The sequence below is a fragment of the Myotis daubentonii genome, chromosome 15 (genome assembly GCF_963259705.1).
Source record: "Myotis daubentonii chromosome 15, mMyoDau2.1, whole genome shotgun sequence".
Lineage (NCBI taxonomy): Eukaryota > Metazoa > Chordata > Mammalia > Chiroptera > Vespertilionidae > Myotis > Myotis daubentonii.
The window spans coordinates 54,090,090-54,111,870 of record NC_081854.1 but is presented as its reverse complement, the minus strand read 5'-3'; positions in this window follow the sequence as shown (position 1 = coordinate 54,111,870).

The window sequence follows — 21,781 nt, the reverse complement described above, 5'->3', positions numbered from 1 at the left end:
AATCAGGAGCATTCATTGGGACTTCACATCAGGGAAAACTAAACTTCCATTGCATTTGAGCCACTATACATGTTTAGTTGTATTTGTTACAGCAACTAGCATTACCTTGATCATAAAAATATGAATGGATTTTTAAAAATACCCCCCCTCCCCCTTCTGTTTCAGTGGGAGGACTTTTTTTTTAAAATATATTTTATTGATTTTTTACAGAGAGGAAGGGAGAGAGATAGTTAGAAACATCGATGAGAGAGAAACATCGATCAGCTGCCTCCTGCACATCTCCTACTGGGGATATGCCCGCAACCCAGGTACATGCCCTTGACCGGAATCGAACCCGGGACCTTTCAGTCCGCAGGCCTACGCTCTATCCACTGAGCCAAACCGGTTTCGGCCAGTGGGAGGACTTTGTAATGGACAGGTCATCTACCTGAATCCAACAGGACTTGGGTGAGAAAAGGACTCATATTAAGTTTGGTTTCTGGGGATGGGGGTTGAGTGGCCCTGAGTGTCACTGCATCTTGTCTCTCCCCCCGCCGCAACCCCCACCCCCCGCCCGCCTCAACCTGGCTTTGAAGAAGGACTTGTTCATATTTCAGCTGGAGATGAACATATCATCATATGAGCCCTCCTGGAGGAAGACAAAAGACAAAACAAGCATTTGGCCTGTCTGGGCCACACACCCTCAACCAAGATAGGAGTCAGCATGTTTGAGAACATCAAAGACAGTATGATATCTTAAGCATAAGGAGATTAACATTTACAAAGGTTTGCCCCTCGGCCTGTTCCCAGGAATCCAGCAGACAGCGCCAGAAGGGACAATTAACATCACCCATCTACAGCGGGGTCCCCTGCCAGCTCATGTTTGAGCTTTCTGCTAGATTGGGGGTGAAGGAGGCAAAGCCTGGTCTCATATTCCAACGAGAACCCTCCATACACAAGGGGGGGTGTTAAAACGCCCTGGGAAATGAGAGCATGGGTACCAAGTCCTGGGGCAGAATTCTGCCTCCACACATACCAAGCCACTGAGAGAGAGAGAGAGAGTCTTTACCCACCTTCTTACAGTCAGAAGCAGTCAGCGCCCTCCTAAGCCAGCCAGTCCGGACAAAAGCAGGGCTGAGATGGTCTTGGAGGACGGAGGAGGGGTGAGGCACAGGGTTGTCTCTTGGAAGCAAGAGGCCAAGAATATCTCAACACACTCCCCAGTACCAGCAACAGTAGGCAACGGAGGGGGACCAAAATCCCTTACAGCTCTTGGAAACCATACCCTATTCAGAGATAATTGGCAATTAGTTAAACAACTCCTGTTTAAAAGACTCCTCCTCTCCACCCTCAAAGACAGCTGTGTTTAAAAGGGGGCGGGGAGAGACTTCTGAGGAAATGTGGAAACCTAATCTTCAAGTCAATAAAGCAAAACAGGAGTAAGCGAGTGAGAGGATTTAAAAATATGGAACATCTCTCGAAAACCCACTGCTTCAGATTCCGCTTGCCGCCTGATATGGCCGTCAGTTTGGGGGCCAGAAAGGCCGAGGTCTGAGTACCTGCCCTGCCATTGACCAGCTGTGTGAATTTGGCTCAGACCCAGTTTTCTCATCTGGAAAATGGGGATGATAGTGACGGCGTTGTGAAGGTTAAGTGGGAGGGTGCATGGAGCCTGGCACACAGTGGTGTGCACTCAGAAGCGTTAGCCCTTAGGCACACACGCTTCTTAAAATCCAAACTCCTCAGCCTGGCTTTCAGGGTCCTCCACAATTTGTCGCCGGCCTACTCTTCCACACTCCCCCCTTTTTATGTCCTCTAAGAACTAGCAACGGAAAGGAAATGAATCCCGGAGGCCTTAGTCTCCCAATCTGTGAAATGGAATAGATGAACTGGATTCTCTCTACGGTCCCTATCAATCCTGTCCTCCCATCTCAGGTGTCAGTCATAGCAAGTCCTCAAGATCAGGCTCAATGGCCACCAGGAAGCGTCGCTGGGAAGGAAGGGATTGCTACGTGTAAAGCTCAAACCGGTTGCAAACGCTTGGCCCTTTTGATTGACCTGCACTATATTTTTCAACAACAGAAACTATTGCAAAAAATAAAAATAAAAAATAAAAATGGAGGGATTTCCAGCTTCTCTAAAATAAGTCAGAAGACCTAGCAAATCTGGCCCCACATTCCTGGACAAAAGCTATCCTCTGGAGATGGGTCACTGCTGCCCCCTGCAGGTGGGGCAGGCACTTACAGATTTCTCCACCTCTGATGTTTCCTGATGGACTTTGCCTGCCTGGGGCCTGGGATCATCATCATCCCCTCTCTGCCCCTCCTTTTCTTCCCCCTCCTCTTCTTCATCCCCTCCTCCTCACACCCCTCTTCCTATTTTTTTCTTGTAGGAACCACTTATTGCTTTTTAAAATATATTTGTATTGATTTCAGAGAGGAAGGGAGAGGGAGAGAGAGAGAGAAACATCAATGAGGAAAGAGAACCATGGATCGGCTGCCTCCTACATGTCCCCTACTGGGGATCGAGCCCCAACCCGGGCATGTGCCCTTGATGGAATCAAGCCCTGGACCCTTCAGTCCACAGGCCGATGCTCTATCCACTGAGCCAGACCAGCTAGGACCATTTATTGCTTTCCACCAGCAGCTATTGCCACCCTCCCCACCATGGCAGCCCTTCCTCCTCGGCCCGCTGCCCCGACCCGTGTCCTCACTGAATTTCAACTGCCGCCCTGCCTCTGAGGCTGGGAAGAGTCAACCACCGCAGAGCCACTGACTGCAAGAGAAATCAGACAGCGCCAGAGAGAGGGGGAGGCAGATCCATAATTTATGGTATGGCAGAGTGTGAGTGACAGGCAGCAGCGGGAGGCCTCAGCACCTTATCGATCCTTTCAAAAAACCTGCGAAAGGGCCCGTGCTGAGGGCCGGGGGAGGCATCGGAGGTGCAAGCGGGGGCAAGTCCATTAAGGACGCACCGCAACCAGGCCGGCCGCCGGGGTGGGCAGGGGGCTCGGGCAGGTGGGGCACGCGTGCGCGCGCGCTCGCACACACACACACACACACACACACACACACACACACACACACGCTTCCGATCGATGACACCATGTCAAACCATAAAATGCATGCGTTGGCTCTTAAGCCAAATGTGCGTGAGATTTTTTAAAAGCATTGATTCAGGATGGATCAATGGAAATTGAGGCCTATATATGTTTTTTTTTCCCTGAGCAAAAAGGGGGTAATGACACTTTGCAGAGAGGCATCCGGCAGGGGTGAGAAGAGGAACCGTTCTATAAGGAGTGCCTTCTCCTCTGGCCACCAGAGAGCTCTGGGGGGCAAGGTCAAGTGCCTGCTGCCGCTTGCCCTCCTGCAGTGGAGGTGCTCGCTGTAACTGGGGTGTCCACCTGTCAGCATCCAGGAATGATTCCACTCTTTCTCCACCCGCCCCCCCCCCCCCAGCAAATCCAACCAGCTCACCAGCAACAGACATCCAGGACCCACCCCCACCCCTACCTCCAGTTTTACCATGGGCACTGCTTACACCTGGCCCACCTCTCACTGTCCACCTTCTCACCCCTGCAGCCAGACGCCTCCCCTCGCGGTCAGAGTCAAGGTGGGTCCTGCGTGATCTGAGCATCCTCCTGGCCTGACCTCCCCTCCTCCCGCTCTTCCGCTTGCTCGCAGACTCTGGTGCCCCTGCCCACCCCACCCACCCTGCCTCATCCTGTGACCCGTGTACATGCTTTCCCATAGCACTCAGCACAACTGATAGGATTGCTGCTGCTGGTTTGTTTGTCTGTGATTTTTGAATAGAATGTGAATTACTTGAGGGCAGGGACCTCCTGTGTCTTGTGCACTCATATAGCCCCGGAGCTTAGGGTTTGGCACAGAGTGGGCGCTCAGTAAATATTTGTTGAAATAAGGGAAATAGGGAATGAGAGGGAAGAAAGGAAGGGAGGGAGGGAGGAAGAAAGGAAGGAAGGAAGGAAGGGGAGAAGGAGGGAAGGAGGGAGGGAGAAGGAAGGAAAGGAGGAGTCACACCAAGTAGGAGACCACACCCCGGAGATGCTGCCATCAGCACTGTTCCTATGAAATAGTAAAACAACAAGCAAACTCACCAGCTGTGACCTGCGGGCTCTCACGGGGCTGCTCCCCTCGGGCCAGGCATCCTAACCAGACGCTCTGCATTTAGGGTTTAGAGTCACCCAGAAACGCCTGTTATCAAAAGTTGCTCTTTGGGGGGACGACCTCATCATTCTGCCCGAATCAATGAGGTTCGAGCAGCACCCTGATTGATCGAGCCTACCCGACGCGTCAGGGGCGGGGGTGTAATTAGGGGCGAACCTCTCTTTCTCTGGGGCCCAGGAGAGTGGTAGCAGAGGCTCCTGCCCTAAACCTGGGGACACAGGGCTGCAGGCTTTGTTGGCGTCTCAGGGGAGCCCCGGGCCCCCCCGACACCCTGGGTGCTGGCATCTGGGCTCTCCCGAGGGGATGGAGGCTGGAGGCCTGCCTTTATTTCTCGGTGCCCTTTCCGGAGCCACCTGTCATTTTTCACTGTCGTGAGCACTTACCTGGCCAGGACAGTCAGACAGGATGATGGGATGAAATGAATCTTCACCACCCGCAAGAGAGCCAGGGGGGGAGAGGTAATTCCACCAGCAGGCCTGTGACCTGCCCCCCTCCCCCACCACCGCACCCCATCTCGGGAAGAAACGGTTGGAGAGCATCATTTGATGTGGCCGGTGTTCACAAAGATGATTATTTATTTCCCTCAATCACTTTCCAAGACCCCAGTCTCATTGGATTTGTTATCGATAGGATAGCTGAATCACAGACTCTGGGGGTGGGGGCGAGAGGGAAGCAGGGATGGGGTGAAGAGTATGGGGGGGCAGAGAAGAGATTAGAAAGTGCTTGCTCCAGATGATTCGCTCTCCTTTTACTCTTTTTTCCAATTGCTTCAATATGTCTCTCCCTTTTCCCTTCCCAATCCCACTCGCTCCCGCCCCCTCCTCTCCTCTCTGTCTGCTTCTCTCTCCGTTTTAATCGGCCCCCTCTCATCTTCCCGCTCCCCCTGCCTTGGCCTCCAGCCAGGCTCACAGACAAACTTGACCTCTAATCATCTCTGACAGTGGGATCACCTGTGCAGAGCAAGGAGCCGTGTCTTTCACGGGGCGCACCCTGTGGGCTTCCAGCAGCGAGAACTCAGGCCCTGGGGAGCCTGGAACAGGACCGGCTCCTTCTCAGGTCCTGGCTGTTCAGGCCGAGGGTGCCCCCCGACCCCTGATCTGATCTCTACCAGGAAGCCTTCAGCCATTCTTTGGGTGCTGCTCAGAGTCAGGGGGGCCAGCGTTTCCCAGATACCTCCTCCCGCTCCTAGATGCTCTGTCTGCACAGTGTTCAGTGCCCCTGGGGCAGGGGGCTGAGCCAGCCGGCGAGTCCTGCATGAGGGCGTCCCTTGGCCCTCGTCCAGGGTCTTCAGGCCCTGGAAATGCCTTAGAGCAGCGGTTCTCAACCTGTGGGTTGCGACCCCTTTGGTGGTCGAACGACCCTTTCACAGGGGTCGCCTAAGACCATCCTGCCTATCAGATATTTACATGACGATTCATCACAGTAGCAACATGACAGTGATGAAGTAGCCACGAAAATAATTGTATGGTTGGGTCACCACACGAGGAGCTGTATGTAAAGGGCCAGAAGGTGGAGAACCGCTGCCTTAGAGTCCTGCCTGAAGTCCTCCGAGGGCCTACAACCGGGACAGGAGGTCCCTTTCGCAGAGTCTTCCCCTTCACATCTTTTATGACCGCGGCAATTCTGCGGTGGCATGGTGTAGGACCCCCTCCCCAGCAGTCTCTAAGCTCCATGGCGTCGGGGGCCCCGTCTGACTTGCTCATGTCTGTACCCTAGACACCTAACACAGTGCCCGGCACACTCAGTATTTTTTTAAAATATATTTTTTATTGACTTCAGAGAGGAAGGGAGAAGGAGAGAGAGAGAGAGAGAGAGAGAGAGAGAGAGAGAGAGAGAGAGAGAGAGAGAGAAACATCCATGATGAGAGAGAATCATGGATCGGCTGCCTCTTGCATGCACCCTACTGGGGATCGAGCCCACAACCCGGGCATGTGCCCTTGACTGGAATCGAACCCAGGATCCTTCAGTTCCCGGGCCAGCCGACACTCTATCCACTGAGCCAAACCAGCGAGGGCACCCACTCAGTGTTGATTGAGTGGATGGATGGATAATGGATGGATGGATGGATGGATAATGGATGGATGGATGGATGGATGGATAATGGATGGATGGATGGATGGATGGATAATGGATGGATGGATGGATGGATGGATGGATGGATGGATAATGGATGGATGGATGGATGGATGGATAATGGATGGATGGATGGATGGATGGATAATGGATGGATGGATGGATGGATAATGGATGGATGGATGGATAATGGATGGATGGATGGATGGATGGATGGATGGATGGATGGATAATGGATGGATGGATGGATGGATGGATGGATGGATGGATAATGGAGCTGAGATCCACAACTAGCCCACATTCTATCTACCACATTCGTTCCAACACCACCTGATGGTTGGCAAAGGGGATCCTATCTGGGCTAGAGATGCTCCTCATCCCAGTGGGGCGGAGCAGGTCAGAGCGAAGGATCCAGATGTGCAAATCCCCTTCAACGGGGCACATGTGACCCCGGGATTCCACGCCGGGCGTAACGGTTGCGCCCGATTCCTTATTTCCATTAAGGAGAACGGTGGCAGGTGCAAAAACCGGAGATTATCCCCAGAATTAAGATATGAAAAGCATGTGAGATCACTAAACTCCAATTAGGGAAATTAAATTGTGCACACTTCCCTCCTGACGCAGTACCGGGCGCTTGCATTAGCTCTGGGCTCCGGTTCTAATAAAATTAGAGAATAACACTTTAATTGAATTGCGCTTAAAAGGATCATGCTGACAAATGTGATTGTATCTGCCTGGGATGCACACCTTCTCCAGCAATCGTTAAATCCAATGAAATGCCAGCCCGGAGATCTTGACAGGTTTCTGAAACAATCCGTGAACCGTGCTGTATCTGGGAGAATCTAATCAATTTAGAGCCGCCTCATTAAGGACTTGGCTGCGAACGGATACTTAAAAATCAAAGCAAATTACTGCACTCCACGGATAACTAGCTAATCATATCGATACAACATGGATGGATTGTGTTGCAACAATTCATTTCCTCTTTAAGAAGCCTCTGTCACCCATAATTTAGGGATTGAGATTCATAAGCCTGACGCAGACAGCTCCGATGTCAACGATTTTCCTGGGCTCAGCACGGAGCGGGTGCATGCTCCCCCAAGGAGTGGGGGTGAGCCAGAGACAGTCCCTTCACCCCTTTTATGTATATTCAGCCCCCTCCTCAAGCTCATTCCCGGATGGTGAGCCGAAGGCTTCCATTGTGCAGAAAGGGAATTGCAAGCTCTGAGACACAGCAGGATCACCGTGCTTGTCCTAGTTGGGAGGCTCACCACCTCCATTTGCAGAGGAGGAAGCAGAGCACACAGGGAGGGAGTGGCTCATGCTGCGTCCCATCCCGGCGCTCTCCGTGGGTTTCTCTAGAACTTTCCAGAACTCTCCTTGGGTCCCGCTCTTTCCACTCCCCAACCACCTTCTGGGGCAACTCCCCGGGGCCAGCGTCAAGGCCTGAGGGTCACGGTGAGTGGTGGGTGCCCAGACAGCTTTCCAAGACGCAGGGCAGACCTGTTCAGACCACTCCCCCTGGGCACCCAGCTCACGCCTGCACAGATACACTTTTCCATATGCTCCTTTTGTGTTTTTTATTTTATTTTTTTAAAACAGATTTTTATTGATTTCAGAGAGGAAGGGGAAGGGAGGGAGATAGAAACGTCAATGAAGAGAGAGGGTCATCCATCAACTGCCTCCTGCACGCCCCACACTGGGGATGGAGCCTGCAACCTGGGCATGTGCCCTGACCGGGAATCGAGCCTTGACCTCCTGGTTCATAGGTCGACACTCAACCACTGAGCCACGCCGGCCGGGCTGCTCCTTTTGTAGACATCTGATGAAGTCCCCAGAGGTCAACATTGTCCAGCAGGTACTTCCTGAGAGCCAGGATCTACCAAAGAGGACTGGCTCTCTGATGGATCGAGTCCATGCACAGTGACGGTCCTGCCGGGACCATTGGAAGGGACCTTTCTGCACCATTTCCCTGCCCCCCAGCCCCCCTCCCCCCAAGCCCCAGCCTAAGTAAGTTGGCAGCCCTGGATGTGACTTACGAGTGAGGAAGACTCAGCGTGTATGTTCCCCTAAGCAGGCCTCACCAGGGGCCTTGCAGGGCAGATCTGAAGGGTGGGCTGGGGGAGAGAGCTGGAGCCCCCACGCTGGAATAGAGAGAGGGGGAGAAAGCTTGCAGAGATTGTACCCAGCTTCACGAAATGCATGCCCTTTGGGCGCCCTATCTGCACTGGCTAAGACGGTAATTGCAGACCGTCCCGACTCCGAGAGAGGGTAGGACGCGGGGCCTGCTATTATCATGTTCTCCCAGGCACAGCGGCTTGTTTACAGGATGGCGGTGGACTGCAGGGCCATTGTCTGGTGGCTCCAGGAGCAAGGGCTCGACCCCACCCTCTGCATGCTCTTGGGCCAATGGCCAGCAATCCTAAGGCTCAGTCCGCGGGCGCCCCTACAGTCCATGACCAGTTCCCCGTTCATGCTCAAGTCCTCCCCACCTGCCAAGGCCACGCTGCCCAGCTGGGCTGCTCGGTGGGAAGGCACTTGGAGACTAAAGGCAAGACCTCTGGGGCCTGGTCTGGAGTCCATTCTTCACCCGCTGTGGGACCCTGGCAGGCCCCTCCCCATTCGCATCTCAGCCTCTCCATTTTAAAATAAGAGTCCCACTAGATTCGCACTTATCACATTCAGAGGATATGCCCAATTCTCTTGGAAGGGGGTGCTTCCTGTGGATGCTGAGGTTCGGCACAGATTATTTTCATGTTAATGTCGCTTCCATATTTATACGCATGTTGCCAACAACAGAAAACAATGGTGGCTGTTATTAGCAGAAAACATGAAAGGCCATGGAGTGGCTAACAGACTCTCCCCGAAGATGAGGGAACAAGGATGGAGGGCCCACAACATCACATCGAATGACAGAGCCAGTCCTGCGGAGCCTGAAGTGGGGCCACTGCTGGCACGGAGGCCGGAGTTGTCTCTGAGACACCACCCATGCGCCACCCAGGTGTGGCAGCCACCACAGCCAACAACCTCCCCTGAAAGGGATCCACGTGGTCTCTCTCTCCTTTTTTCCATCGTGAACTTCTGATCAGTCTGGTGAGAGTGCACCTGAGTGGTGGACCCAGGTCATGTGATTTTCCTCTAGCTGCAAGGGAGGCTAGCAAAGCAAATTGCTGGCATTTTCAGCTTCTCCATTCAGAAATAGGCCCTGATTCATAACACGGGGATTCCACTGTCATAGGAAGAGGGTTCTAAGGCTGGGTGACAAGGTCAGCAAGTGTCCCTCGCAAAATCCTATATAATAAAGAGCTAATGTGTTAATTAGACCGGACAGCAGAACGACCTTCCACAACAACCTTCTGGAACAACCAGTGGGCAGGGCTGCGAGGGCTGAGCCCCTTGCATGAATTTTGTGCCTTGGGCCTCTAGTATAAGTATAAAACTAGCTTATAGCCCTAATACAGTTGTATAATGCAAACACATAGATGAATTCAATATAAACTTAGGTAACAAATAGTAAGATTCAAATTTTAAAATAGTAAGATTCAAATTTAAAAATACAAATATTTCAGATGAAAAGTAATAGTGTTTCACCAAAACCAAATCATTACTTGGGATAAAACTATGGCGCTGACTGCTTCATCAATACTCTCTTGAGTCCTGGAAACAGTCCGCAATACATTTGTCAGTTGGTTCTCATTTGGCACTAAGGCATCTTTTCCTTTTTAGTTTATCTCTGTTCCTTTTCTCCTTGTGTCTCAATGATCACAGCTGGATTCTTGACACCAATGTGGTTATGAACAAAAAAGTAGACATGGCATTGGGAGGTGTGGCAGTTCTCACTTATCAGGAGGTCATCCCAGTGGCCAAAGTAGTCTGAGAAAGAGTCACAAGTGTGAAAACTCTACAGTCTCCAGGGTCTGCTACCACCTAAGGGATTTTGTCACAGGCTCCTGGTCAGTACGGTAGCTACTAGTCCTGCTAGACACAGTTTTCAGTTCCCCCTCCTCTGCCTCCCAGACACACAGAGGAAATGTACTTCCTTCTCCCTTTAAAGTTGGGTGTGGTTTTGTGACTGGCCCAGACCAATGAATGTGTCACTTCTGGGGGGAAGCACTTCAGAGCTAACTCACAATTCGCCACTTTCCCTTCCCCCTATCGTGACAGCCACTGATATTGCAGAGGGTGCCTCCGTCAGCCTCTGTGAATGAAGATGGCATGGAGCAGGGCTCTGTGCCAATGTCTGATGGACATGTGGTATGAATGAGCCTGTGAATCTCTGTTGTTTCCAACCACTGACAGTTTGGAGTTGTTTGTTACGCAGCATGACCCAGCCTGTCCTGGCTGATAGACCTAGCTAAGGTGGGAATTACAATGGCGATGATCTCCCCAGAACAAAGAACTCTGGCACAGAGAGTTTGAGGGCCTTGTTCAAAGTCAGACAGCTAGAAAAATTCGGATGTAGGACACCAATCTCAGTCTAATCATCCCAAATCCCAGGCTTCCCCCCGGGTCTCACACAGCCGAGGAGACAGAGGCCCTGCAAGCAGCAAGCAAGGCTGAGAGAAAACATGGCACGTCTCCGTGGCTGGAGTGCAGGTGGTCAGAGCCACCTAAGTCAGAGATTGTCCTGATGCCAACTGCATTTCCACTTTAGAGTTCCCCCACGCGAACAGGGAAGCATTCTGAATATTTAAATCGAAAAAACCACGGTTCTCAAATGCCTGCCAGCAGCCTGGGAGGGTGACAAGATGATAGATGTGTTGGGAGCTGTTGAGCTTCCCCTCCAAGAAGCAGTCTGAGGCTGTCAACCTGGTCACAAGCGCCATGTGTCCCCATGTCTGTGGGTGGCCATGCAGTTCTCTGGGGAGGGACTCCGCTCCCTCCCCTTTGGGCTCCGTCCACCTTCACTGGAGCCACAAGCACCTCGTCTGGAAGCAGATCATGCGGCTGGAAGACAGGCGGCTCGGGCAAGCACCAGGGTATCTTGCAAGGTTCACAGTCGCCCCCCCCCAGATGATGTTAGGGGGACGCGAGTGGAAGTAGGCAGAGGTTGCATAACCAATATTTCTTTTCCAAATAAATCAGCATTCACTGGGGATTTAAAGCTCAAGTCTAGACGCACATTTGAGAAATAAGTGCTTCCTGGAGGTTCCTGCACATTCCCAACTTGGGACTCCTTGCCAAGACATCTGGGCTGAAGTCAGGTATATTAGTATACATATATATCATTGTGAATGCTAACGCTATGCACATTGGTCTACTCTATCTCTATCTCTATCTCTATCTCTATCTCTATCTCTATCTCTATCTCCATCTCTATCTCTACCTTTACCTCTACCTCTATCATCTCTACCTCTGTCTCTATCATCTCTATCATCTCATCTCTATCTCTATCATCTCTATCTTTATCTCTATCTCTATCATCTATCATCTTTCTATATGCCTTATTTCATGAAGATCTATCTACCTATCTATATCTATCTATCTATCTATCTATCTATCTATCTATCCATCCACAGAGAGCTTTAAGGAATTTGCTCACATAATTATGGGAGCTGGCAAATCCCAAATTCGTAGGGTAAGCCAGTAGGCTAGAGATTCCGGTAAGAGCTGATGTTGCAGTCTTGAGTCCAAAGGCTGAAAACACGGACAGAACTTCTATGTTGCATTCAGGAGGCAGAATCCCTTCTCTCAGGAAATTCCGCCTTTGTTCTCCAGGTCTCCACCTGATTAGATGAGGCCCATCCACGTTATGAAGGGCGATCTGCTTTCCTTCAAGTCAACTGAGTGTAAACGCTGGTCCCATCTAAAAAATCTCTTTACAGCGACAATCAGACTAGTGTTTGATGAAACAACTGGCGGCCAGCGTCTAGCCGAACTGACCCATAAAATTAACCGTCACACCAGGATCAGTCTCCAGAACATGCACTGGAGAGAGGCATGTCCACGAATGAGAAAGAAAGGTCCTATGGGCCATGACCACACACAGAGATGTCCACGTCTGATGTTTCCGAGGTCTTAGCTCCTTTAGCCACTAAAAGCCCCCTGAGGGCGGAGGAAAGCCCCATGACACAGGATGCTCTCCTCAGGAGCCTCACACCCATCCTGGGAGAGGCGGGGCAAGGATGGTGAGTTCCATTTTGCAGCTGGGGAAATCGAGACCCAGAGAGGGGGCTGGCGCTCAGACACCAAAGATCGCACAGCTAGACATGGTGGAGCTGAGAATGCAAGCCCAGGTCTGTGTGATCCAAAAACCTGTGCTCTTAACCACTATTTCCATCCAACTATTCCTGGAGGCAAATGGGGCATTAGTAGGGCAGAGAGTAACGCCTATTCCACTTGGTAAGTGATGCGACTGAGACTGGGAGAAGTCAAATAACTCGAGGTAAAAATGGGTCCAGAAGCGATCCTAGGTCTCTTTTTCCTGGTTCCCCTTTATAGAACCCAGCTGAGTGCACTTTTCTGACTAGAATCTTCCTCGAACATCTGTTCTAGCTTTCTGCTTTGTTAGGAAAAAAAAAAAAGGCAGGGAAGATTACTAGGTAGTTTTGGTTCCTAAAATGCTCTCTGAACCTTTATTCATAGAAGCATAAGGGAGGCAGGGACCTGGGCCAAGGCGGGCAGCATCTGCCTTGTAGGGTTCAGGCCTGGGCCCTGGAGAGGGCTGGAGCTGCGGAGCTGGCACGGGATGCTCCTCTGGGGCCACTGGAAGGTCAAGGTCGCAGAAGTTCCTGCTCAGAGGGCTCTGCCCAGGACTTGCTAAGGCAAAGCAAGGACAGGACTGGGAGGCATCCCGAGTGTGGAAGACTCAGGGGCTCTGGGGTCAAGCAGGCCTGGGTCAACTCCTGCCTCTGCCACTTATCCAGTGTGTGACCTGGAGCATGAAAGTGTGGCATCTCTCTGGGCGTCCGTCTCCTCATCTGTAGATGGAGACAATAACCTCAGCCTCGTAGGGGGACCCCAGTGGAAGTAGGCAGAGGTTGCATGACAGAATACCTTCTATCCAACCAGGACACTTTCTCCATCGACAAATGTCACACGGGCCTGGGAAGTCGTGAAGGACTTCCATGGAGGGTGGAGACGCCTTGGGGCCATCTCATCTTTTCCTCACCCCTCTTTCCTCCGTCCGTTAATACACTTCCTTTACTTCTGCAAGATGGCCGCCGCTCATCGCAGCTGGCAAGTCAAGGTCACTGGTGTCTGCTCCCAAAGGGTAAGCAGGTCCAGAGAGAGGGAGAGAGCATCGAAGCCAGGGCTGGCCCTGGGCCCTGCCCCTCCCCGAGCCTGAGCTGGGCCCCTCCCTGATCATGCTGCTCGGGTTGGGGCTCAACCACCTTATTTATGTCCACGTCCCAATGAAACCCGCCAGGTCTGCCCTTCTGTTGAGCCGGCCTTGCCCCTCGCTTGCGTCACCCCAGCCCTTGTTTTCCACTCCTGCAGGCCCCGTCCCGCGGGACTCCTCTGTAAACTTTACCTCTCTGTCAATAGTCCCCGTTCAGGGAAATTGGCTCCTTTGACACCGTTTTAGACAAACCATAATGTGTGTGGAGCTGACAGAGGTTCTATTTACAAGTCTTCAGGAAATAGCCCTGGGCAGAGGAGGGTAATTGTAGGGTGAAGGCTCCCCAGGCGCCCCGAGGGGAGAGAGCACCGCCCTGGGCACAGGGTGCCGGGATGGGTGACCGCGTGGGCAGGGGCTGCCTCGGCCCCCAGGGCCTGCGGGGGCAGAAGGATGGAGGAAGGGTCCCGAGGTCTCGCCTTCCCTCTCCTCCAAGCTCCCTGTGCCCTCCGCACGCGGCGCCTCACACCTGCTCCCAGGATGCTCTTCCCAGGAATTTGAATGGCTCGTACTCTCACTTCGTTAGCATGCTGGTTCACATACGACCTTCCTGGGTACCTCTCCCAGCCCCCCTGCACAACTCACACACATGTACACACACACATGCATGCACACATACACATATATGCAGCACAGAGATATATACATACACACACATACAATACATGTGCACACACACATGTATACCTACATAACACATCCCCTATTTCTTTTTTTATATACTTTTATTGATTTCAGAGAGGAAGGGCGAGGAAGAGAGAGAGAGAAACATTAATGATGAGAGAGAACCATTGATTGGCTGCCTGCTGCAAGCCCCACACTGGGGATTGAGCCAGCAACCTGGATATGTGCTCTGACTGGGAGTCGAACCGTGACCTTCTGGTTCATAGGTCAATGCTCAACCACTGAGCCACGCCGGCTGGGCACCCTATTTCTTTAACCTGCTTTATTCATGCTCATGGCACCCGACGTCTCCAACCACATGGCTTCATTCATCCCTGCATGCTTGTCTGTTCTGCCTACAACATAAGCTTCATGAACACGTTGGCGGGGGGTGGGGGGGGGCGGGCAAGTCCCCCACTGGATTGCTTGTGCCAGGAGAATGCCTAGATGTGGATGGCGCACACTCAGAGGGTGTTTAAGGAATGACTGATCGAAGGAATGAGTGAGTGAATGAAGGGATGACTAGATCCCAACACTAAGGGCCTCTTAGCGTCCCTCCCCTCCCTGAGTGGAGGTGGGCTCCTGCATGCAGTACACTTTGACCTTCAAGCTGAATAAACCACAGACCCCATTCTACCAGGTGGAGCATCTATCTGCTAGAACCCACAGGGAGCCCCCAGAGAGCTGTCCACAAGCTGGCCAGAGCCAACAGTCTGATCTCTGCCTGCGATCACCCAAGATCAAGGTGTGATGGAAGGCCCAGAAGCCCTCCTGCTCCGGGTCCCTGAGCCCACCCACGTAGCAGATGAGAAAACAGAGGGCCGAGGGAGACCAACGGTGACCGGGGTCCTCACTTCCGCCACCCTGAGGCGGCGGCTGTGACTGACGGGATTTCGATGTGTGGAGAAGGGGCAGAGGAGGGAAGGGCTGGTGGGGTGTGGGGAGGGGACATCAGCACACAGATTTCTCCCAGACCATATCCTGAGGGGAGGCCACACTGACTGCGATGGTCTTTGCTTCAGTTACAGCTGCTTCTCAACATCCCCAACATCTGGCCCGGCCGGTGTGGCTCCGTGGTTGAGCATCGACCTATGAACCAGGAGGTCACAGGTTCGATTCCTGGTCATGGCGAATGACCAGGCTGTGGGCTCGATCCCCAGTACGGGGCATGCAGGAGGCAGCCAATCCATGATTCTCTCTCATCATTGATGTTTCTCTCTCTCTCTCTCTCTCTCCCTCTCTCTCTCTCTCCCCCCCTCCCTTCCTTTCTGAAATCAATAAAAATATGTTTAAAAAATATCCCCAACATCTGTCCTTTACCTACCAATGGTGTGACCTTCGCAGGTCACTGAACCCCGCTGGAACTTCCCAGCGAATGGCCATGACTAACATGAGCCCAAACAGAAGAGCTCCTGGGTGGGTTTGAGCCCCAGCAGCCTGTCCCCAGGAGGCCAGGACGAGGCTCCCCTCCCCCAGGCAGGGAGGCCAGGCCCAGGCGAGGGTAGAGGCCAGTCACCTCCGTCTGGCCTCGGTATTTTTAGCATCTTCCCTCCTTTCCTCTTGCCCACAAGCCGCTAGCCCACTCCTTGCCCAAATAACAGTCACCGAAATAGCCCTGGCCGCTGACTGAGGGGTACTGGGAGGGCCCCCTCCCTCGCTCCTGCCGGTCAGTGGTCAGTCAGGCCTGAGCAAGGCCCCGGGGCTGGGCGAGGCCCGAGTGGAGGCTGTTAATTGCACCTTTGGTCGGAATAAAAAAATAGTTCTCCTCGCGGCTGATTGCAGCCGTGGTCCCAGGAGCCAGGTGCCTGCCGCTCGCCGGCCCTGGGCTCGCGAGGACCGACGCCCTGGGGTCTGGAGGCGGCCTGTCCCCTGGGAGGCGGCAGCAAGGTGGGCAATGTGATCCGAGAGAACGCCTGGTCTACGTCTCCCTGTTACACATGCCACACATGGGGAGACTGAGGGCCAGAGGGGACAGCGGGCTCCACGGCACCTGCTGAGAAGAACCTTCACTGACCATCCTGCCTCCTCACCAGCCTCTTAGCTGCCTCCGTTCTCGTCATAGCCCCTGCCACTCTCTGCCCGGCATGGCATCATGCACCTGCTGGCAGGTGTATTTCGAGGAGTCTGCGCCCCAGGCAGGGTCCTCGTCTGTCTGTCCCGGCCATGTCCTCTGCACCTAAACTCATACCTGGCGCTCGATAAGCCCAACTTTAGTAAATAACTAGATGGAAAAGAAAACTACCGTCCGACAGCCCTCGCCGGTTTGGCTCAGTGGATAGAGTGCCGGCCCTCCAACGGAAGGGTCCTGGGTTTGGTTCCGGTCCAGGGCATATACGTTGGTTGCAGCTTCAATCCCGGCCCTGGTCAGGGTGTAGGGAAGGCAACTAATCAATGTGTCTCTCTCACATCGATGATTGTCTCTCTCTGTCTCTCCCTATCCCTTCCACTCTCTCTAAAAATCAATGGAAAAATATCCTTGGGTGAGGATTTTTTAAAACAAAAGAAAAGAAAACCCACGAGGTATAGCAGCTATGGCCAGTTTTCGATTTCTGCTGGTGGGGGAAAGCCAGCAGAGGGAGAAGCAAGAGGCAAGGCCTTCACCCCCATCCCGGGTTCCCCTAATCAGCCTCTGACAGCAGTGAGAACAGCCCTCCTGTGTGCCCAGCCATGTCCCGATCTCACAAGCCACAGCCGAGACGCTCCCTGCTAATAACCGGGAGCTGAGCCCTTGCTAACTGCTTTGCTCATGAAACGGACACAGGCGGTTCTGGCAGAAATCCTACAAAGGTAAGTGCCCTAATGATCTCCATGTTACAGGTGATGAGGCCGAGACCCTGAGAAAGGAGACGGCTTGGCCCACAAGGCGTGGCCCCTTCGGACGGAGCTGGGATTTGAGGCGGGCAGCCGGGCTCCAGCGGCCCTGTCTTGATGTCTGCACGTCCGGCCTGTTGGCTAATGAGCCCCCTGACGCTCAGCGAGGCCGTGACCGTCCCTGAGCCAGACTGGACGCTCGCTGCCCTGCCTGTCACTAAGGCCATGGCCACGGCCTGCACACCCCTTACGGAGCTTCCTGCAGGTCCCCTCATCCACTCTTCTTCTTTTTAAAATACATATATTGTTATTGATGTCAGAGAGGAAGGGAGAGAGAGAGATAAAGAGTGTCCCAAAATTCACGCAAGATTTGAGTTTTGCGTGAGCATTAACAACAACAACAACAACAAAAAAAGCCTAATTTTACTTGGTTCATTGAATCAGATTCTAATATCTGTTGCCCTTTGATTTCAATCCCTTCAATTTTATCAGCATTACCAAGTACCAATGATGGCCCAGGAGCAGGGACAATGAAGACCAATGAAGACCATGGCTTTGCGTACGTGCCAGCAAAGCCATGGAGGCCATTTACCGATGTGCTATTCCATACATAACCCTACACTGTATACTTTATGAATCAATAAAAAAAATTACAATTTTTAATTATAAACCTGTGTTTTCTATCAAAATTACTTCTGGCGTGAATTTTGGGACACCCTTTAGAAACATCAACGATGAGAGAGAATCATGGATCAGCTGCCTCCTGCACGCCCCCTACTGGGGATCAAGCCTGCAACCAAGGCATGTTAGGGAATTGAACTATGACTCCTGGTTCATAGGTCGACGCTCAACCACAGGGCCACACCAGCTGGGCTCACCCACTAACCTTGACCACCTAAGAGGCTGTGTGGTCATCGCTCCACCCATTTTTCAGAGGTGACAGCAGAGGCCCAGAGAGGCCACTCCGCGTGGCGCCTCCGGCCTTTCTCTGCTCCACGGAGCGTGGCCTGTTTCCCGCCCTCTGCGCCTCTCCCTGGTCCTGACTCCGGCCCGGATGCATGTGTGTGCAGCCACTTGGCCTGTTGGCCCAGCAGGCAGCCCTGGCCGGAGCCCTCGTCACCACGGGGTGAGGGGGGAGAAGGGGTGTGTGTAAGGGGGGCTGTTAAACACCTTCTTGACTTTTTCGGAGCTTGGTCACCCTGCCACGCACCGTGATGGCAGATCATCAAGATTAACAAATCAGAGTGTAAGGGGTTGGACGCGGGAGAATTCCCCGCAGGAGCACAGGCCGCAGACTGTGAGGCTGGGGATGGGTGTGAACTGCAGTCATCGCCCTGGAGGGCCTCCTGGAGCCCGGGACCTGGGTCCCAGGGTCTCCCTCACCGCCTTCTTCGTGCCTCAGGCCTGACCTCGCCAATGGGGTGCGCATTGTGCTCTGGGTACTTCTCCAGGGCTCTGGCTAGGATGGCACAGGGTGTTAAGATGGTGTCTGCAGGGGGATCGCCCCCCCGCCCCCCCGCCCCAGCACACATGGCTACGTTTGCAGGGTTATTTTCAGTGTCCAATCGGCCGCTCTCCAGAGCTCCCCGAGGCTTCTGTCTAGTGATGTATGTGAACCAGCCTGCCCTGGCCTGCTCCCAACTCTGGATTGTTCTCCATCCTGCTCCCCTGTGACTCCTCAGCACCCTTCCTCTTCTCCTTTACCTGTATTACCCCCTTGTGTCCCTCCAACCCCTTCTCTCTCTTTCTTCCTTATATCGAGTGGCTATTTGACATTAATTGCTTGACGTCTTCGGGCTCTGCCTCTCCTGCGAGCATGTCAGCTCCGTGGGGGCACGTGACCGTGTCTCACCTGTTCACCTCCGTACCCCTGAGCCTGGCACAGCGCCTGGCACAGGGGAGGGAGGAGCTCAAAGATATTTGTTGAGTGTGAGATTCATTTTCCCAACACACGTGTGGCAAAGCCAGCCCACCAGGAAGGTGTCCTGGCCATGTCCTCTCTCGGGGTCTCCCAGGGGCCTGGCTCCCCCTCTGAGGGCTGTACCCCAACCCACGAGGACACCCCGCAGCTCGGTGTGACCCGGAGGCCTCAGTAGGAGACACTGTTTCCACCTGGGGGTTCCAGACACTCTTCCACCTACTGGGGGGGGGGGCGGTCCACAAAGTCCCCTGAGGGTTCTCTGCCACCCACCCCCGCACAGCGAACACAGCAGAACAGGCCCTGTGATGGGATTCACACATGAAGGGTCCACCCAAGGTTTCGTATGAAGAAAGCATCTCACAGAACAGAAAATAAGTCTGAAAAAACTCTGCTTTAAGTGTTTTTTAAAGAACAGAGCAGCGCCGGGCTAGTGTGGCTCAGCGGCTGAGCATCAACCTAGGAACCAAGAGGTCGCCGGTTGGATTCCTGGTCAGGACATATGCCTGGGTTGCGGGCTTGATCCCCAGTGGGGGCTGTGCAGGAGGCAGCCAATTGATGACTTACTCTCTCATCAATGTTTCTATCGCTCTTCCCCTCTCTCTAAAAAAATCAATAAAATAAAATAAAAACAGAGCAGCATATCCGGCCCTAGGGCAGAGATCGGCAAACGTCTCCTGGAGGGCCAGGTGGAGGGCCAGGCAGTAAACATTTCGGCTCCGTGGCCCGAGGTCTCGGCAGCCACCCGGCTCCGCCTTCGGAACCTGAAGGCAGCCAAGGCGACCAGGACACGGGTGCGAGTCTGGCTTCTTTTGTGATGGACACTTCCATGTCGCTGAATGCTCACAAGCCATGTCATTCCTCTTTGCATTTTTTCCAACCATTTAAAAACGTAAACATGATTCCTGGCTCTCAGGCCATCAGGAAATTGCAGGCGGCCGGCAGGATCGCCCCTGCGCCCGCGTTTGCTGGCCCTCGGGTTCGAGTCCTGCTTGGCCACCGGCTCACGCAGCAGCCTTGAGCAGCTAGCGGCCTTAGCCTACCTGGGGCTCAGCGTCCCTCTCTGCAGAAGGAAGGCCTGGGCTCGATGGCCTCCAAGGCCCTAGCCCACGCTAACACCGAAGGGTGGGAATTTCGGGAATTTTGCTGGCCGGGTGGAAAGAGACAATTTCTGCCAGGAGTGAGCGAAGAAGCCCTGGGGGGACCCCTCAGACCCCAACATCTGGGACGAGCAGAGGGTGTCTCCTTGGCTCTGCCTGGCTTCAGTGTCCACTGGAGGTTGCGTGGGTCTTGGGGGTCTCAGGGACCCCATGACCCGTGGACAAAGGGTGTTTGGCTGGAACCTCAGAAGCGATGGTCCCCACCCGCTTCCCAGCTCCCAGCTGGGCCCCTCACCATTCATGCCTGGCCGCCCCCCTCACCCCGAGCCTTGCTTAACAAAGAGAGAGACAGCAGTTAACACTGTAATGTTGAAAATTGCTTGTTTCAGAACATCCCATAAACAAGCCCGTCTTTGTTTTAATCCCAGCCCGGCTTACTGTAGTTAATTATAGGAATTTGCGGCTATTTATGTGAGCCCACGACAGGCGAAAACATTCATTTGCCGGCCGTGTAAGTGCCGGGTGGGAAGGGGCGCCGAGAGCCGAGAGGGCCTGGGTAGCATTTGTCCTGGGGGCCGTGCAAGGTGGGGAAGGGCCCAGGTGTGTAATTATCCCCTCTGCCCCCCCAAAAGAGAGAGAGGGCCGCCATAGAAAGTGACACCTAATGACTGTTTTTGGCCCGCAGTGGCTAACGGGACAGCCCCGTGTTTAGGGCAATTGCCTGAGAGGTGGGTCTGGCACCTGCCAGGTGGGCCGGGTTATTTCTGGGCCTGTCCACCGCCGGCCCCGTGTCCCTGTCCCTGTCCCCGGTGGGTCTGGCGAGGCGGAAGCAGGGCCCAGGTTTCCCAGGGGCTGGAGGAGCTGGGAGCGGGGCCGCGGAAGCCAGAGGGCACGGGGGCCGCCTCCCCTCCCTCCTGCTCCAGCCCTGGAGGAGCCACAGTTAGTGAGGAATGTTAACAAAGAGGAGACAGCACTGGCTAAACAGAGGCCCCACGACAATCCCCGGCCCAAACAAAGCCCCCGGCCCCCACCCGCCCCAGAAAACAAGCCAGGCCTTTGTGCACACTCAGTAATTATCACCCGCAATTACGCAGGCAGGGCAGCGGGCTGTGCCGGGGCGGCGGGCATGCAGGGAGGCACCCCTGAGAGCTCTGGGCATCGGGGCTACAGCCTGCTGCTCAGGCCAAGCCTCTAGGCCAGCGGTTCTCAACCTGTGGGTCGCGGCCCCTTTGGCGGTCGAACGACCCTTTCACAGGGATCACCTAAGACCATCCTGCCTATCAGATATTTACATGACGATTCATAACAGTAGCAATATTACAGTGATGAAGTAGCAACGAAAATAATTTTATGGTTGAGTCACATGAGGAACTATATTTAAAGGGCCAGAAGGTTGAGAACCACTGATCTAGGCCATCGCCTGCCAGAGGACCCCCGAGGGGACTGGATGCCCTGGATGCCCTGGACTTCCACTCCTGGCCCGGCTACTGGGACTCAGCCCCCATGCATAGTGAGCCCACTCATCTGGTAGGTTCAGGCCTGCATCCTACACTGACCTCTCATCCCTGTGATTCCCACCGCCCATCTCTGATCCCTCACATGCCCCTCTCTCTGTGTTCTGGTCCTGGCCTTCTGCTCACTTCTTTTGTTCTTCTCACCTTCACCTTCTCCAGCTCCAGAGCCTGCCTCTTCCAGGAAGCCCATCAGGACT